Source organism: Myxine glutinosa, chromosome 1, assembly GCF_964187855.1.
Source record: "Myxine glutinosa chromosome 1, kmMyxGlut1.1, whole genome shotgun sequence".
In the NCBI taxonomy this organism is placed as follows: Eukaryota; Metazoa; Chordata; class Myxini; order Myxiniformes; family Myxinidae; genus Myxine; species Myxine glutinosa.
Window position 1 is genome coordinate 112,109,056 of NC_136261.1, and position 16,166 is coordinate 112,125,221.

Below are 16,166 nucleotides of genomic sequence, written 5' to 3' on the forward strand. Positions count from 1 at the left end.
TATCTTTGCTTTCATTGTTGACACCATTTCTCTTTTTCTATCTTTGCTTTCATTGCTGACACCGTTTCTCTTTTTCTATCTTTGCTTTCATTGCTGACACCGTTTCCCTTTTTCTATCTTTGCTTTCATTGCTGACACCGTTTCCCTTTTTCTATCTTTGCTTTCATTGCTGACACCGTTTCTCTTTTTCTATCTTTGCTTTCATTGCTGACACCATCTCTCTTTTTCTCTCTTTGCTTTCATTGCTGACACCGTTTCTCTTTTTCTATCTTTGCTTTCATTGCTGACACCGTTTCTCTTTTTCTATCTTTGCTTTCATTGCTGACACCGTTTCTCTTTTTCTATCTTTGCTTTCATTGCTGACACCGTTTCTCTTTTTCTATCTTTGCTTTCATTGCTGACACCGTTTCCCTTTTTCTATCTTTGCTTTCATTGCTGACACCGTTTCTCTTTTTCTATCTTTGCTTTCATTGTTGACACCGTTTCCCTTTTTCTATCTTTGCTTTCATTGCTGACACCGTTTCTCTTTTTCTATCTTTGCTTTCATTGCTGACACCGTTTCTCTTTTTCTATCTTTGCTTTCATTGCTGACACCGTTTCCCTTTTTCTATCTTTGCTTTCATTGCTGACACCTTTTCTCTTTTTCTATCTTTGCTTTCATTGCTGACACTGTTTCTCTTTTTCTATCTTTGCTTTCATTGCTGACACTGTTTCTCTTTTTCTATCTTTGCTTTCATTGCTGACACCGTTTCTCTTTTTCTATCTTTGCTTTCATTGCTGACACTGTTTCTCTTTTTCTATCTTTGCTTTCATTGTTGACACCGTTTCTCTTTTTCTATCTTTGCTTTCATTGCTGACACTGTTTCTCTTTTTCTATCTTTGCTTTCATTGTTGACACCGTTTCTCCTTTTCTATCTTTGCTTTCATTGTTGACACCTTTTCTCTTTTTCTATCTTTGCTTTCATTGTTGACACCTTTTCTCTTTTTCTATCTTTGCTTTCATTGTTGACACCTTTTCTCTTTTTCTATCTTTGCTTTCATTGTTGACACCTTTTCTCTTTTTCTATCTTTGCTTTCATTGCTGACACCGTTTCCCTTTTTCTATCTTTGCTTTCATTGCTGACACCGTTTCCCTTTTTCTATCTTTGCTTTCATTGCTGACACTGTTTCTCTTTTTCTATCTTTGCTTTCATTGCTGACACTGTTTCTCTTTTTCTATCTTTGCTTTCATTGCTGACACCTTTTCTCTTTTTCTATCTTTGCTTTCATTGCTGACACCGTTTCTCTTTTTCTATCTTTGCTTTCATTGCTGACACCGTTTCTCTTTTTCTATCTTTGCTTTCATTGCTGACACCGTTTCTCTTTTTCTATCTTTGCTTTCATTGCTGACACCATCTCTCTTTTCCTATATTTGCTTTCATTGTTGACACCGTTTCCCTTTTTCTATCTTTGCTTTCATTGCTGACACTGTTTCTCTTTTTCTATCTTTGCTTTCATTGCTGACACCATCTCTCTTTTCCTATGTTTGCTTTCATTGCTGACACCGTTTCTCTTTTTCTATCTTTGCTTTCATTGCTGACACCGTTTCTCTTTTTCTATCTTTGATTTCATTGCTGACACTGTTTCTCTTTTTCTCTTTGCTTTCATTGCTGACACCGTTTCTCTTTTTCTATCTTTGCTTTCATTGCTGACACTGTTTCTCTTTTTCTATCTTTGCTTTCATTGTTGACACCATTTCTCTTTTTCTATCTTTGCTTTCATTGCTGACACCGTTTCTCTTTTTCTATCTTTGCTTTCATTGCTGACACCGTTTCCCTTTTTCTATCTTTGCTTTCATTGCTGACACCGTTTCCCTTTTTCTATCTTTGCTTTCATTGCTGACACCGTTTCTCTTTTTCTATCTTTGCTTTCATTGCTGACACCATCTCTCTTTTTCTCTCTTTGCTTTCATTGCTGACACCGTTTCTCTTTTTCTATCTTTGCTTTCATTGCTGACACCGTTTCTCTTTTTCTATCTTTGCTTTCATTGCTGACACCGTTTCTCTTTTTCTATCTTTGCTTTCATTGCTGACACCGTTTCTCTTTTTCTATCTTTGCTTTCATTGCTGACACCGTTTCCCTTTTTCTATCTTTGCTTTCATTGCTGACACCGTTTCTCTTTTTCTATCTTTGCTTTCATTGTTGACACCGTTTCCCTTTTTCTATCTTTGCTTTCATTGCTGACACCGTTTCTCTTTTTCTATCTTTGCTTTCATTGCTGACACCGTTTCTCTTTTTCTATCTTTGCTTTCATTGCTGACACCGTTTCCCTTTTTCTATCTTTGCTTTCATTGCTGACACCGTTTCTCTTTTTCTATCTTTGCTTTCATTGCTGACACCGTTTCCCTTTTTCTATCTTTGCTTTCATTGCTGACACCGTTTCTCTTTTTCTATCTTTGCTTTCATTGCTGACGCCGTTTCTCTTTTTCTATCTTTGCTTTCATTGCTGACACCGTTTCCCTTTTTCTATCTTTGCTTTCATTGCTGACACCGTTTCCCTTTTTCTATCTTTGCTTTCATTGCTGACACCATCTCTCTTTTTCTATCTTTGCTTTCATTGCTGACACCGTTTCTCTTTTTCTATCTTTGCTTTCATTGCTGACACCGTTTCCCTTTTTCTATCTTTGCTTTCATTGCTGACACCGTTTCCCTTTTTCTATCTTTGCTTTCATTGCTGACACCATCTCTCTTTTTCTATCTTTGCTTTCATTGCTGACACCGTTTCTCTTTTTCTATCTTTGCTTTCATTGCTGACACCGTTTCTCTTTTTCTATCTTTGCTTTCATTGCTGACACCGTTTCTCTTTTTCTATCTTTGCTTTCATTGCTGACACCATCTCTCTTTTCCTATATTTGCTTTCATTGTTGACACCGTTTCCCTTTTTCTATCTTTGCTTTCATTGCTGACACTGTTTCTCTTTTTCTATCTTTGCTTTCATTGCTGACACCATCTCTCTTTTCCTATATTTGCTTTTATTGCTGACACCGTTTCTCTTTTTCTATCTTTGCTTTCATTGCTGACACCGTTTCTCTTTTTCTATCTTTGCTTTCATTGCTGACACCGTTTCTCTTTTTCTATCTTTGCTTTCATTGCTGACACTGTTTCTCTTTTTCTATCTTTGCTTTCATTGTTGACACCATTTCTCTTTTTCTATCTTTGCTTTCATTGCTGACACCGTTTCTCTTTTTCTATCTTTGCTTTCATTGCTGACACCGTTTCTCTTTTTCTATCTTTGCTTTCATTGCTGACACCGTTTCTCTTTTTCTATCTTTGCTTTCATTGTTGACACCGTTTCCCTTTTTCTATCTTTGCTTTCATTGTTGACACCGTTTCCCTTTTTCTATCTTTGCTTTCATTGCTGACACCATCTCTCTTTTTCTATCTTTGCTTTCATTGCTGACACCGTTTCTCTTTTTCTATCTTTGCTTTCATTGCTGACACCGTTTCTCTTTTCCTATCTTTGCTTTCATTGTTGACACCGTTTCCCTTTTTCTATCTTTGCTTTCATTGCTGACACTGTTTCTCTTTTTCTATCTTTGCTTTCATTGCTGACACCGTTTCTCTTTTTCTATCTTTGCTTTCATTGCTGACACTGTTTCTCTTTTTCTATCTTTGCTTTCATTGCTGACACCGTTTCTCTTTTTCTATCTTTGCTTTCATTGCTGACACTGTTTCTCTTTTTCTATCTTTGCTTTCATTGCTGACACCGTTTCTCTTTTTCTATCTTTGCTTTCATTGCTGACACTGTTTCTCTTTTTCTATCTTTGCTTTCATTGTTGACACCGTTTCTCTTTTTCTATCTTTGCTTTCATTGCTGACACTGTTTCTCTTTTTCTATCTTTGCTTTCATTGTTGACACCGTTTCTCCTTTTCTATCTTTGCTTTCATTGTTGACACATTTTCTCTTTTTCTATCTTTGCTTTCATTGTTGACACCTTTTCTCTTTTTCTATCTTTGCTTTCATTGTTGACACCTTTTCTCTTTTTCTATCTTTGCTTTCATTGTTGACACCTTTTCTCTTTTTCTATCTTTGCTTTCATTGCTGACACCATTTCCCTTTTTCTATCTTTGCTTTCATTGCTGACACCGTTTCCCTTTTTCTATCTTTGCTTTCATTGCTGACACCGTTTCTCTTTGTCTATCTTTGCTTTCATTGCTGACACCATCTCTCTTTGTCTATCTTTGCTTTCATTGCTGACACTGTTTCTCTTTTTCTATCTTTGCTTTCATTGCTGACACCGTTTCTCTTTGTCTATCTTTGCTTTCATTGCTGACACCATCTCTCTTTGTCTATCTTTGCTTTCATTGCTGACACTGTTTCTCTTTTTCTATCTTTGCTTTCATTGCTGACACTGTTTCTCTTTTTCTATCTTTGCTTTCATTGCTGACACCTTTTCTCTTTTTCTATCTTTGCTTTCATTGCTGACACTGTTTCTCTTTTTCTATCTTTGCTTTCATTGCTGACACCGTTTCTCTTTTTCTATCTTTGCTTTCATTGCTGACACTGTTTCTCTTTTTCTATCTTTGCTTTCATTGTTGACACCGTTTCTCTTTTTCTATCTTTGCTTTCATTGCTGACACTGTTTCTCTTTTTCTATCTTTGCTTTCATTGTTGACACCGTTTCTCCTTTTCTATCTTTGCTTTCATTGTTGACACCTTTTCTCTTTTTCTATCTTTGCTTTCATTGTTGACACCTTTTCTCTTTTTCTATCTTTGCTTTCATTGTTGACACCTTTTCTCTTTTTCTATCTTTGCTTTCATTGTTGACACCTTTTCTCTTTTTCTATCTTTGCTTTCATTGCTGACACCGTTTCCCTTTTTCTATCTTTGCTTTCATTGTTGACACTGTTTCTCTTTTTCTATCTTTGCTTTCATTGCTGACACTGTTTCTCTTTTTCTATCTTTGCTTTCATTGCTGACACCGTTTCCCTTTTTCTATCTTTGCTTTCATTGTTGACACCTTTTCTCTTTTTCTATCTTTGCTTTCATTGTTGACACCGTTTCCCTTTTTCTATCTTTGCTTTCATTGCTGACACTGTTTCTCTTTTTCTATCTTTGCTTTCATTGCTGACACTGTTTCTCTTTTTCTATCTTTGCTTTCATTGCTGACACCTTTTCTCTTTTTCTATCTTTACTTTCATTGTTGACACCTTTTCTCTTTTTCTATCTTTGCTTTCATTGTTGACACCTTTTCTCTTTTTCTATCTTTGCTTTCATTGTTGACACCTTTTCTCTTTTTCTATCTTTGCTTTCATTGTTGACACCTTTTCTCTTTTTCTATCTTTGCTTTCATTGCTGACACCGTTTCCCTTTTTCTATCTTTGCTTTCATTGCTGACACTGTTTCTCTTTTTCTATCTTTGCTTTCATTGCTGACACTGTTTCTCTTTTTCTATCTTTGCTTTCATTGCTGACACCTTTTCTCTTTTTCTATCTTTGCTTTCATTGCTGACACCGTTTCTCTTTTTCTATCTTTGCTTTCATTGCTGACACCGTTTCTCTTTTTCTATCTTTGCTTTCATTGCTGACACCGTTTCTCTTTTTCTATCTTTGCTTTCATTGCTGACACCATCTCTCTTTTCCTATATTTGCTTTCATTGTTGACACCGTTTCCCTTTTTCTATCTTTGCTTTCATTGCTGACACTGTTTCTCTTTTTCTATCTTTGCTTTCATTGCTGACACCATCTCTCTTTTCCTATGTTTGCTTTCATTGCTGACACCGTTTCTCTTTTTCTATCTTTGCTTTCATTGCTGACACCGTTTCTCTTTTTCTATCTTTGATTTCATTGCTGACACTGTTTCTCTTTTTCTCTTTGCTTTCATTGCTGACACCGTTTCTCTTTTTCTATCTTTGCTTTCATTGCTGACACCGTTTCTCTTTTTCTATCTTTGCTTTCATTGCTGACACCGTTTCTCTTTTTCTATCTTTGCTTTCATTGTTGACACCGTTTCCCTTTTTCTATCTTTGCTTTCATTGTTGACACCGTTTCCCTTTTTCTATCTTTGCTTTCATTGCTGACACCATCTCTCTTTTTCTATCTTTGCTTTCATTGCTGACACCGTTTCTCTTTTTCTATATTTGCTTTCATTGCTGACACCGTTTCTCTTTTCCTATCTTTGCTTTCATTGTTGACACCGTTTCCCTTTTTCTATCTTTGCTTTCATTGCTGACACTGTTTCTCTTTTTCTATCTTTGCTTTCATTGCTGACACCGTTTCTCTTTTTCTATCTTTGCTTTCATTGCTGACACTGTTTCTCTTTTTCTATCTTTGCTTTCATTGCTGACACCGTTTCTCTTTTTCTATCTTTGCTTTCATTGCTGACACTGTTTCTCTTTTTCTATCTTTGCTTTCATTGCTGACACCGTTTCTCTTTTTCTATCTTTGCTTTCATTGCTGACACTGTTTCTCTTTTTCTATCTTTGCTTTCATTGCTGACACCGTTTCTCTTTTTCTATCTTTGCTTTCATTGCTGACACTGTTTCTCTTTTTCTATCTTTGCTTTCATTGCTGACACTGTTTCTCTTTTTCTATCTTTGCTTTCATTGCTGACACTGTTTCTCTTTTTCTATCTTTGCTTTCATTGTTGACACCGTTTCTCCTTTTCTATCTTTGCTTTCATTGTTGACACCTTTTCTCTTTTTCTATCTTTGCTTTCATTGTTGACACCTTTTCTCTTTTTCTATCTTTGCTTTCATTGTTGACAACTTTTCTCTTTTTCTATCTTTGCTTTCATTGCTGACACCGTTTCCCTTTTTCTATCTTTGCTTTCATTGCTGACACCGTTTCCCTTTTTCTATCTTTGCTTTCATTGCTGACACCGTTTCTCTTTGTCTATCTTTGCTTTCATTGCTGACACCATCTCTCTTTGTCTATCTTTGCTTTCATTGCTGACACTGTTTCTCTTTTTCTATCTTTGCTTTCATTGCTGACACTGTTTCTCTTTTTCTATCTTTGCTTTCATTGCTGACACCTTTTCTCTTTTTCTATCTTTGCTTTCATTGCTGACACCGTTTCTCTTTTTCTATCTTTGCTTTCATTGCTGACGCCGTTTCTCTTTTTCTATCTTTGCTTTCATTGCTGACACCGTTTCCCTTTTTCTATCTTTGCTTTCATTGCTGAAACCGTTTCCCTTTTTCTATCTTTGCTTTCATTGTTGACACCTTTTCCCTTTTTCTATCTTTGCTTTCATTGCTGACACTGTTACTCTTTTTCTATCTTTGCTTTCATTGCTGACACCATCTCTCTTTTTCTATCTTTGCTTTCATTGCTGACACCGTTTCCCTTTTTCTATCTTTGCTTTCATTGCTGACACCATCTCTCTTTTTCTATCTTTGCTTTCATTGCTGACACCGTTTCCCTTTTTCTATCTTTGCTTTCATTGCTGACACCGTTTCCCTTTTTCTATCTTTGCTTTCATTGTGGACACCTTTTCCCTTTTTCTATCTTTGCTTTCATTGCTGACACCGTTTCTCTTTTTCTATCTTTGCTTTCATTGCTGACACCGTTTCCCTTTTTCTATCTTTGCTTTCATTGCTAACACCGTTTCTCTTTTTCTATCTTTGCTTTCATTGCTGACACCGTTTCCCTTTTTCTATCTTTGCTTTCATTGCTGACACCGTTTCTCTTTTTCTATCTTTGCTTTCATTGCTGACACCGTTTCTCTTTTTCTATCTTTGCTTTCATTGCTGACACCGTTTCCCTTTTTCTATCTTTGCTTTCATTGCTGACACCGTTACTCTTTTTCTATCTTTGCTTTCATTGCTGACACCGTTTCTCTTTTTCTATCTTTGCTTTCATTGCTGACACCGTTTCCCTTTTTCTATCTTTGCTTTCATTGCTGACACCGTTTCCCTTTTTCTATCTTTGCTTTCATTGCTGACGCCGTTTCTCTTTTTCTATCTTTGCTTTCATTGCTGACACCGTTTCCCTTTTTCTATCTTTGCTTTCATTGCTGACACCGTTTCCCTTTTTCTATCTTTGCTTTCATTGCTGACACCGTTTCTCTTTTTCTATCTTTGCTTTTATTGCTGACACCGTTTCTCTTTTTCTATCTTTGCTTTCATTGCTGACACCGTTTCCCTTTTTCTATCTTTGCTTTCATTGCTGACACCGTTTCCCTTTTTCTATCTTTGCTTTCATTGCTGACGCCGTTTCTCTTTTTCTCTCTTTACTTTCATTGCTGACGCCGTTACTCTTTTTCTATCTTTGCTTTCATTGCTGACACCGTTTCCCTTTTTCTATCTTTGCTTTCATTGCTGACACCGTTTCTCTTTTCCTATCTTTGCTTTCATTGCTGACGCCGTTTCTCTTTTTCTATCTTTGCTTTCATTGCTGACGCCGTCTCTCTTTTCCTATCTTTGCTTTCATTGCTGACGCCGTTTCTCTTTTTCTATCTTTGCTTTCATTGCTGACGCCGTTTCTCTTTTCCTATCTTTGCTTTCATTGCTGACACCGTTTCCCTTTTTCTATCTTTGCTTTCATTGCTGACACCGTTTCTCTTTTTCTATCTTTGCTTTCATTGCTGACACCGTTTCTCTTTTTCTATCTTTGCTTTCATTGCTGACACCGTTTCTCTTTTTCTATCTTTGCTTTCATTGCTGACGCCGTTTCTCTTTTTCTATCTTTACTTTCATTGCTGACGCCGTTACTCTTTTTCTATCTTTGCTTTCATTGCTGACACCGTTTCCCTTTTTCTATCTTTGCTTTCATTGCTGACACCGTTTCTCTTTTCCTATCTTTGCTTTCATTGCTGACGCCGTTTCTCTTTTTCTATCTTTGCTTTCATTGCTGACGCCGTCTCTCTTTTCCTATCTTTGCTTTCATTGCTGACGCCGTTTCTCTTTTTCTATCTTTGCTTTCATTGCTGACGCCGTTTCTCTTTTCCTATCTTTGCTTTCATTGCTGACACCGTTTCCCTTTTTCTATCTTTGCTTTCATTGCTGACACCGTTTCTCTTTTTCTATCTTTGCTTTCATTGCTGACACCGTTTTCCTTTTCTATCTTTGCTTTCATTGCTGACACCGTTTCTCTTTTCCTATCTTTGCTTTCATTGCTGACACCGTTTCCCTTTTTCTATCTTTGCTTTCATTGCTGACACCGTTTCTCTTTTTCTATCTTTGCTTTCATTGCTGACACCGTTTCCCTTTTTCTATCTTTGCTTTCATTGCTGACACCGTTACCCTTTTTCTATCTTTGCTTTCATTGCTGACACCGTTTCTCTTTTTCTATCTTTGCTTTCATTGCTGACACCGTTTCCCTTTTTCTATCTTTGCTTTCATTGCTGACACCGTTTCCCTTTTTCTATCTTTGCTTTCATTGCTGACACCGTTTCCCTTTTTCTATCTTTGCTTTCATTGCTGACACCGTTTCTCTTTTTCTGTCTTTGCTTTCATTGCTGACACCATCTCTCTTTTTCTATCTTTGCTTTCATTGCTGACACCGTTTCCCTTTTTCTATCTTTGCTTTCATTGCTGACACCGTTTCCCTTTTTCTATCTTTGCTTTCATTGCTGACACCGTTTCTCTTTTTCTATCTTTGCTTTCATTGCTGACACTGTTTCTCTTTTTCTATCTTTGCTTTCATTGCTGACACCGTTTCTCTTTGTCTATCTTTGCTTTCATTGCTGACACCATCTCTCTTTGTCTATCTTTGCTTTCATTGCTGACACTGTTTCTCTTTTTCTATCTTTGCTTTCATTGCTGACACTGTTTCTCTTTTTCTATCTTTGCTTTCATTGCTGACACCTTTTCTCTTTTTCTATCTTTGCTTTCATTGCTGACACTGTTTCTCTTTTTCTATCTTTGCTTTCATTGCTGACACTGTTTCTCTTTTTCTATCTTTGCTTTCATTGCTGACACCGTTTCTCTTTGTCTATCTTTGCTTTCATTGCTGACACCATCTCTCTTTGTCTATCTTTGCTTTCATTGCTGACACTGTTTCTCTTTTTCTATCTTTGCTTTCATTGCTGACACTGTTTCTCTTTTTCTATCTTTGCTTTCATTGCTGACACCTTTTCTCTTTTTCTATCTTTGCTTTCATTGCTGACACTGTTTCTCTTTTTCTATCTTTGCTTTCATTGTTGACACCGTTTCTCTTTTTCTATCTTTGCTTTCATTGCTGACACTGTTTCTCTTTTTCTATCTTTGCTTTCATTGTTGACACCGTTTCTCCTTTTCTATCTTTGCTTTCATTGTTGACACCTTTTCTCTTTTTCTATCTTTGCTTTCATTGTTGACACCTTTTCTCTTTTTCTATCTTTGCTTTCATTGTTGACACCTTTTCTCTTTTTCTATCTTTGCTTTCATTGTTGACACCTTTTCTCTTTTTCTATCTTTGCTTTCATTGCTGACACCGTTTCCCTTTTTCTATCTTTGCTTTCATTGCTGACACCGTTTCCCTTTTTCTATCTTTGCTTTCATTGCTGACACTGTTTCTCTTTTTCTATCTTTGCTTTCATTGCTGACACTGTTTCTCTTTTTCTATCTTTGCTTTCATTGCTGACACCTTTTCTCTTTTTCTATCTTTGCTTTCATTGCTGACACCGTTTCTCTTTTTCTATCTTTGCTTTCATTGCTGACACCGTTTCTCTTTTTCTATCTTTGCTTTCATTGCTGACACCGTTTCTCTTTTTCTATCTTTGCTTTCATTGCTGACACCATCTCTCTTTTCCTATATTTGCTTTCATTGTTGACACCGTTTCCCTTTTTCTATCTTTGCTTTCATTGCTGACACTGTTTCTCTTTTTCTATCTTTGCTTTCATTGCTGACACCATCTCTCTTTTCCTATGTTTGCTTTCATTGCTGACACCGTTTCTCTTTTTCTATCTTTGCTTTCATTGCTGACACCGTTTCTCTTTTTCTATCTTTGATTTCATTGCTGACACTGTTTCTCTTTTTCTCTTTGCTTTCATTGCTGACACCGTTTCTCTTTTTCTATCTTTGCTTTCATTGCTGACACTGTTTCTCTTTTTCTATCTTTGCTTTCATTGTTGACACCATTTCTCTTTTTCTATCTTTGCTTTCATTGCTGACACCGTTTCTCTTTTTCTATCTTTGCTTTCATTGCTGACACCGTTTCTCTTTTTCTATCTTTGCTTTCATTGCTGACACCGTTTCTCTTTTTCTATCTTTGCTTTCATTGTTGACACCGTTTCCCTTTTTCTATCTTTGCTTTCATTGTTGACACCGTTTCCCTTTTTCTATCTTTGCTTTCATTGCTGACACCATCTCTCTTTTTCTATCTTTGCTTTCATTGCTGACACCGTTTCTCTTTTTCTATCTTTGCTTTCATTGCTGACACCGTTTCTCTTTTCCTATCTTTGCTTTCATTGTTGACACTGTTTCCCTTTTTCTATCTTTGCTTTCATTGCTGACACTGTTTCTCTTTTTCTATCTTTGCTTTCATTGCTGACACCGTTTCTCTTTTTCTATCTTTGCTTTCATTGCTGACACTGTTTCTCTTTTTCTATCTTTGCTTTCATTGCTGACACCGTTTCTCTTTTTCTATCTTTGCTTTCATTGCTGACACTGTTTCTCTTTTTCTATCTTTGCTTTCATTGCTGACACCGTTTCTCTTTTTCTATCTTTGCTTTCATTGCTGACACTGTTTCTCTTTTTCTATCTTTGCTTTCATTGCTGACACCGTTTCTCTTTTTCTATCTTTGCTTTCATTGCTGACACTGTTTCTCTTTTTCTATCTTTGCTTTCATTGTTGACACCGTTTCTCTTTTTCTATCTTTGCTTTCATTGCTGACACCGTTTCTCTTTTTCTATCTTTGCTTTCATTGCTGACACCGTTTCTCTTTTTCTATCTTTGCTTTCATTGCTGACACCGTTTCTCTTTTTCTATCTTTGCTTTCATTGTTGACACCGTTTCCCTTTTTCTATCTTTGCTTTCATTGTTGACACCGTTTCCCTTTTTCTATCTTTGCTTTCATTGCTGACACCATCTCTCTTTTTCTATCTTTGCTTTCATTGCTGACACCGTTTCTCTTTTTCTATCTTTGCTTTCATTGCTGACACCGTTTCTCTTTTCCTATCTTTGCTTTCATTGTTGACACCGTTTCCCTTTTTCTATCTTTGCTTTCATTGCTGACACTGTTTCTCTTTTTCTATCTTTGCTTTCATTGCTGACACCGTTTCTCTTTTTCTATCTTTGCTTTCATTGCTGACACTGTTTCTCTTTTTCTATCTTTGCTTTCATTGCTGACACCGTTTCTCTTTTTCTATCTTTGCTTTCATTGCTGACACTGTTTCTCTTTTTCTATCTTTGCTTTCATTGCTGACACCGTTTCTCTTTTTCTATCTTTGCTTTCATTGCTGACACTGTTTCTCTTTTTCTATCTTTGCTTTCATTGCTGACACCGTTTCTCTTTTTCTATCTTTGCTTTCATTGCTGACACTGTTTCTCTTTTTCTATCTTTGCTTTCATTGTTGACACCGTTTCTCTTTTTCTATCTTTGCTTTCATTGCTGACACTGTTTCTCTTTTTCTATCTTTGCTTTCATTGTTGACACCGTTTCTCCTTTTCTATCTTTGCTTTCATTGTTGACACCTTTTCTCTTTTTCTATCTTTGCTTTCATTGTTGACACCTTTTCTCTTTTTCTATCTTTGCTTTCATTGTTGACACCTTTTCTCTTTTTCTATCTTTGCTTTCATTGTTGACACCTTTTCTCTTTTTCTATCTTTGCTTTCATTGCTGACACCGTTTCCCTTTTTCTATCTTTGCTTTCATTGCTGACACCGTTTCCCTTTTTCTATCTTTGCTTTCATTGCTGACACCGTTTCTCTTTGTCTATCTTTGCTTTCATTGCTGACACCATCTCTCTTTGTCTATCTTTGCTTTCATTGCTGACACTGTTTCTCTTTTTCTATCTTTGCTTTCATTGCTGACACTGTTTCTCTTTTTCTATCTTTGCTTTCATTGCTGACACCTTTTCTCTTTTTCTATCTTTGCTTTCATTGCTGACACCGTTTCTCTTTTTCTATCTTTGCTTTCATTGCTGACGCCGTTTCTCTTTTTCTATCTTTGCTTTCATTGCTGACACCGTTTCCCTTTTTCTATCTTTGCTTTCATTGCTGAAACCGTTTCCCTTTTTCTATCTTTGCTTTCATTGTTGACACCTTTTCCCTTTTTCTATCTTTGCTTTCATTGCTGACACTGTTACTCTTTTTCTATCTTTGCTTTCATTGCTGACACCATCTCTCTTTTTCTATCTTTGCTTTCATTGCTGACACCGTTTCCCTTTTTCTATCTTTGCTTTCATTGCTGACACCATCTCTCTTTTTCTATCTTTGCTTTCATTGCTGACACCGTTTCCCTTTTTCTATCTTTGCTTTCATTGCTGACACCGTTTCCCTTTTTCTATCTTTGCTTTCATTGTGGACACCTTTTCCCTTTTTCTATCTTTGCTTTCATTGCTGACACCGTTTCTCTTTTTCTATCTTTGCTTTCATTGCTGACACCGTTTCCCTTTTTCTATCTTTGCTTTCATTGCTAACACCGTTTCTCTTTTTCTATCTTTGCTTTCATTGCTGACACCGTTTCCCTTTTTCTATCTTTGCTTTCATTGCTGACACCGTTTCTCTTTTTCTATCTTTGCTTTCATTGCTGACACCGTTTCTCTTTTTCTATCTTTGCTTTCATTGCTGACACCGTTTCCCTTTTTCTATCTTTGCTTTCATTGCTGACACCGTTACTCTTTTTCTATCTTTGCTTTCATTGCTGACACCGTTTCTCTTTTTCTATCTTTGCTTTCATTGCTGACACCGTTTCCCTTTTTCTATCTTTGCTTTCATTGCTGACACCGTTTCCCTTTTTCTATCTTTGCTTTCATTGCTGACGCCGTTTCTCTTTTTCTATCTTTGCTTTCATTGCTGACACCGTTTCCCTTTTTCTATCTTTGCTTTCATTGCTGACACCGTTTCCCTTTTTCTATCTTTGCTTTCATTGCTGACACCGTTTCTCTTTTTCTATCTTTGCTTTTATTGCTGACACCGTTTCTCTTTTTCTATCTTTGCTTTCATTGCTGACACCGTTTCCCTTTTTCTATCTTTGCTTTCATTGCTGACACCGTTTCCCTTTTTCTATCTTTGCTTTCATTGCTGACGCCGTTTCTCTTTTTCTATCTTTACTTTCATTGCTGACGCCGTTACTCTTTTTCTATCTTTGCTTTCATTGCTGACACCGTTTCCCTTTTTCTATCTTTGCTTTCATTGCTGACACCGTTTCTCTTTTCCTATCTTTGCTTTCATTGCTGACGCCGTTTCTCTTTTTCTATCTTTGCTTTCATTGCTGACGCCGTCTCTCTTTTCCTATCTTTGCTTTCATTGCTGACGCCGTTTCTCTTTTTCTATCTTTGCTTTCATTGCTGACGCCGTTTCTCTTTTCCTATCTTTGCTTTCATTGCTGACACCGTTTCCCTTTTTCTATCTTTGCTTTCATTGCTGACACCGTTTCTCTTTTTCTATCTTTGCTTTCATTGCTGACACCGTTTCTCTTTTTCTATCTTTGCTTTCATTGCTGACACCGTTTCTCTTTTTCTATCTTTGCTTTCATTGCTGACGCCGTTTCTCTTTTTCTATCTTTACTTTCATTGCTGACGCCGTTACTCTTTTTCTATCTTTGCTTTCATTGCTGACACCGTTTCCCTTTTTCTATCTTTGCTTTCATTGCTGACACCGTTTCTCTTTTCCTATCTTTGCTTTCATTGCTGACGCCGTTTCTCTTTTTCTATCTTTGCTTTCATTGCTGACGCCGTCTCTCTTTTCCTATCTTTGCTTTCATTGCTGACGCCGTTTCTCTTTTTCTATCTTTGCTTTCATTGCTGACGCCGTTTCTCTTTTCCTATCTTTGCTTTCATTGCTGACACCGTTTCCCTTTTTCTATCTTTGCTTTCATTGCTGACACCGTTTCTCTTTTTCTATCTTTGCTTTCATTGCTGACACCGTTTCTCTTTTCCTATCTTTGCTTTCATTGCTGACACCGTTTCCCTTTTTCTATCTTTGCTTTCATTGCTGACACCGTTTCTCTTTTTCTATCTTTGCTTTCATTGCTGACACCGTTTCCCTTTTTCTATCTTTGCTTTCATTGCTGACACCGTTTCTCTTTTTCTGTCTTTGCTTTCATTGCTGACACCATCTCTCTTTTTCTATCTTTGCTTTCATTGCTGACACCGTTTCCCTTTTTCTATCTTTGCTTTCATTGCTGACACCGTTTCCCTTTTTCTATCTTTGCTTTCATTGCTGACACCGTTTCCCTTTTTCTATCTTTGCTTTCATTGCTGACACCGTTTCTCTTTTTCTGTCTTTGCTTTCATTGCTGACACCGTTTCCCTTTTTCTATCTTTGCTTTCATTGCTGACACCGTTTCTCTTTTTCTATCTTTGCTTTCATTGCTGACACTGTTTCTCTTTTTCTAACTTTGCTTTCATTGCTGATGCCATTTCTCTTTTTCTGTCTTTGCTTTCATTGCTGACACCGTTTCCCTTTTTCTATCTTTGCTTTCATTGCTGATGCCATTTCTCTTTTTCTGTCTTTGCTTTCATTGCTGACACTGTTACTCTTTTTCTATCTTTGCTTTCATTGCTGACACCATCTCTCTTTTTCTATCTTTGCTTTCATTGCTGACGCCGTTGCTCTTTTTCTATCTTTGCTTTCATTGCTGACACCGTTTCTCTTTTTCTATCTTTGCTTTCATTGCTGACACCGTTTCTCTTTTTCTATCTTTGCTTTCATTGCTGACACCGTTTCTCTTTTTCTGTCTTTGCTTTCATTGCTGACACCGTTTCTCTTTTTCTGTCTTTGCTTTCATTGCTGACGCCGTTTCTCTTTTTCTATCTTTGCTTTCATTGCTGACGCCGTTTCTCTTTTTCTATCTTTTCTTTCATTGCTGACACTGTTACTCTTTTTCTATCTTTGCTTTCATTGCTGACACCGTTTCTCTTTTTCTATCTTTGCTTTCATTGCTGACGCCGTTTCTCTTTTTCTATCTTTGCTTTCATTGCTGACACCGTTTCTCTTTTTCTATCTTTGCTTTCATTGCTGACGCCGTTTCTCTTTTTCTATCTTTGCTTTCATTGCTGACACCGTTTCTCTTTTTCTATCTTTGCTTTCATTGCTGACA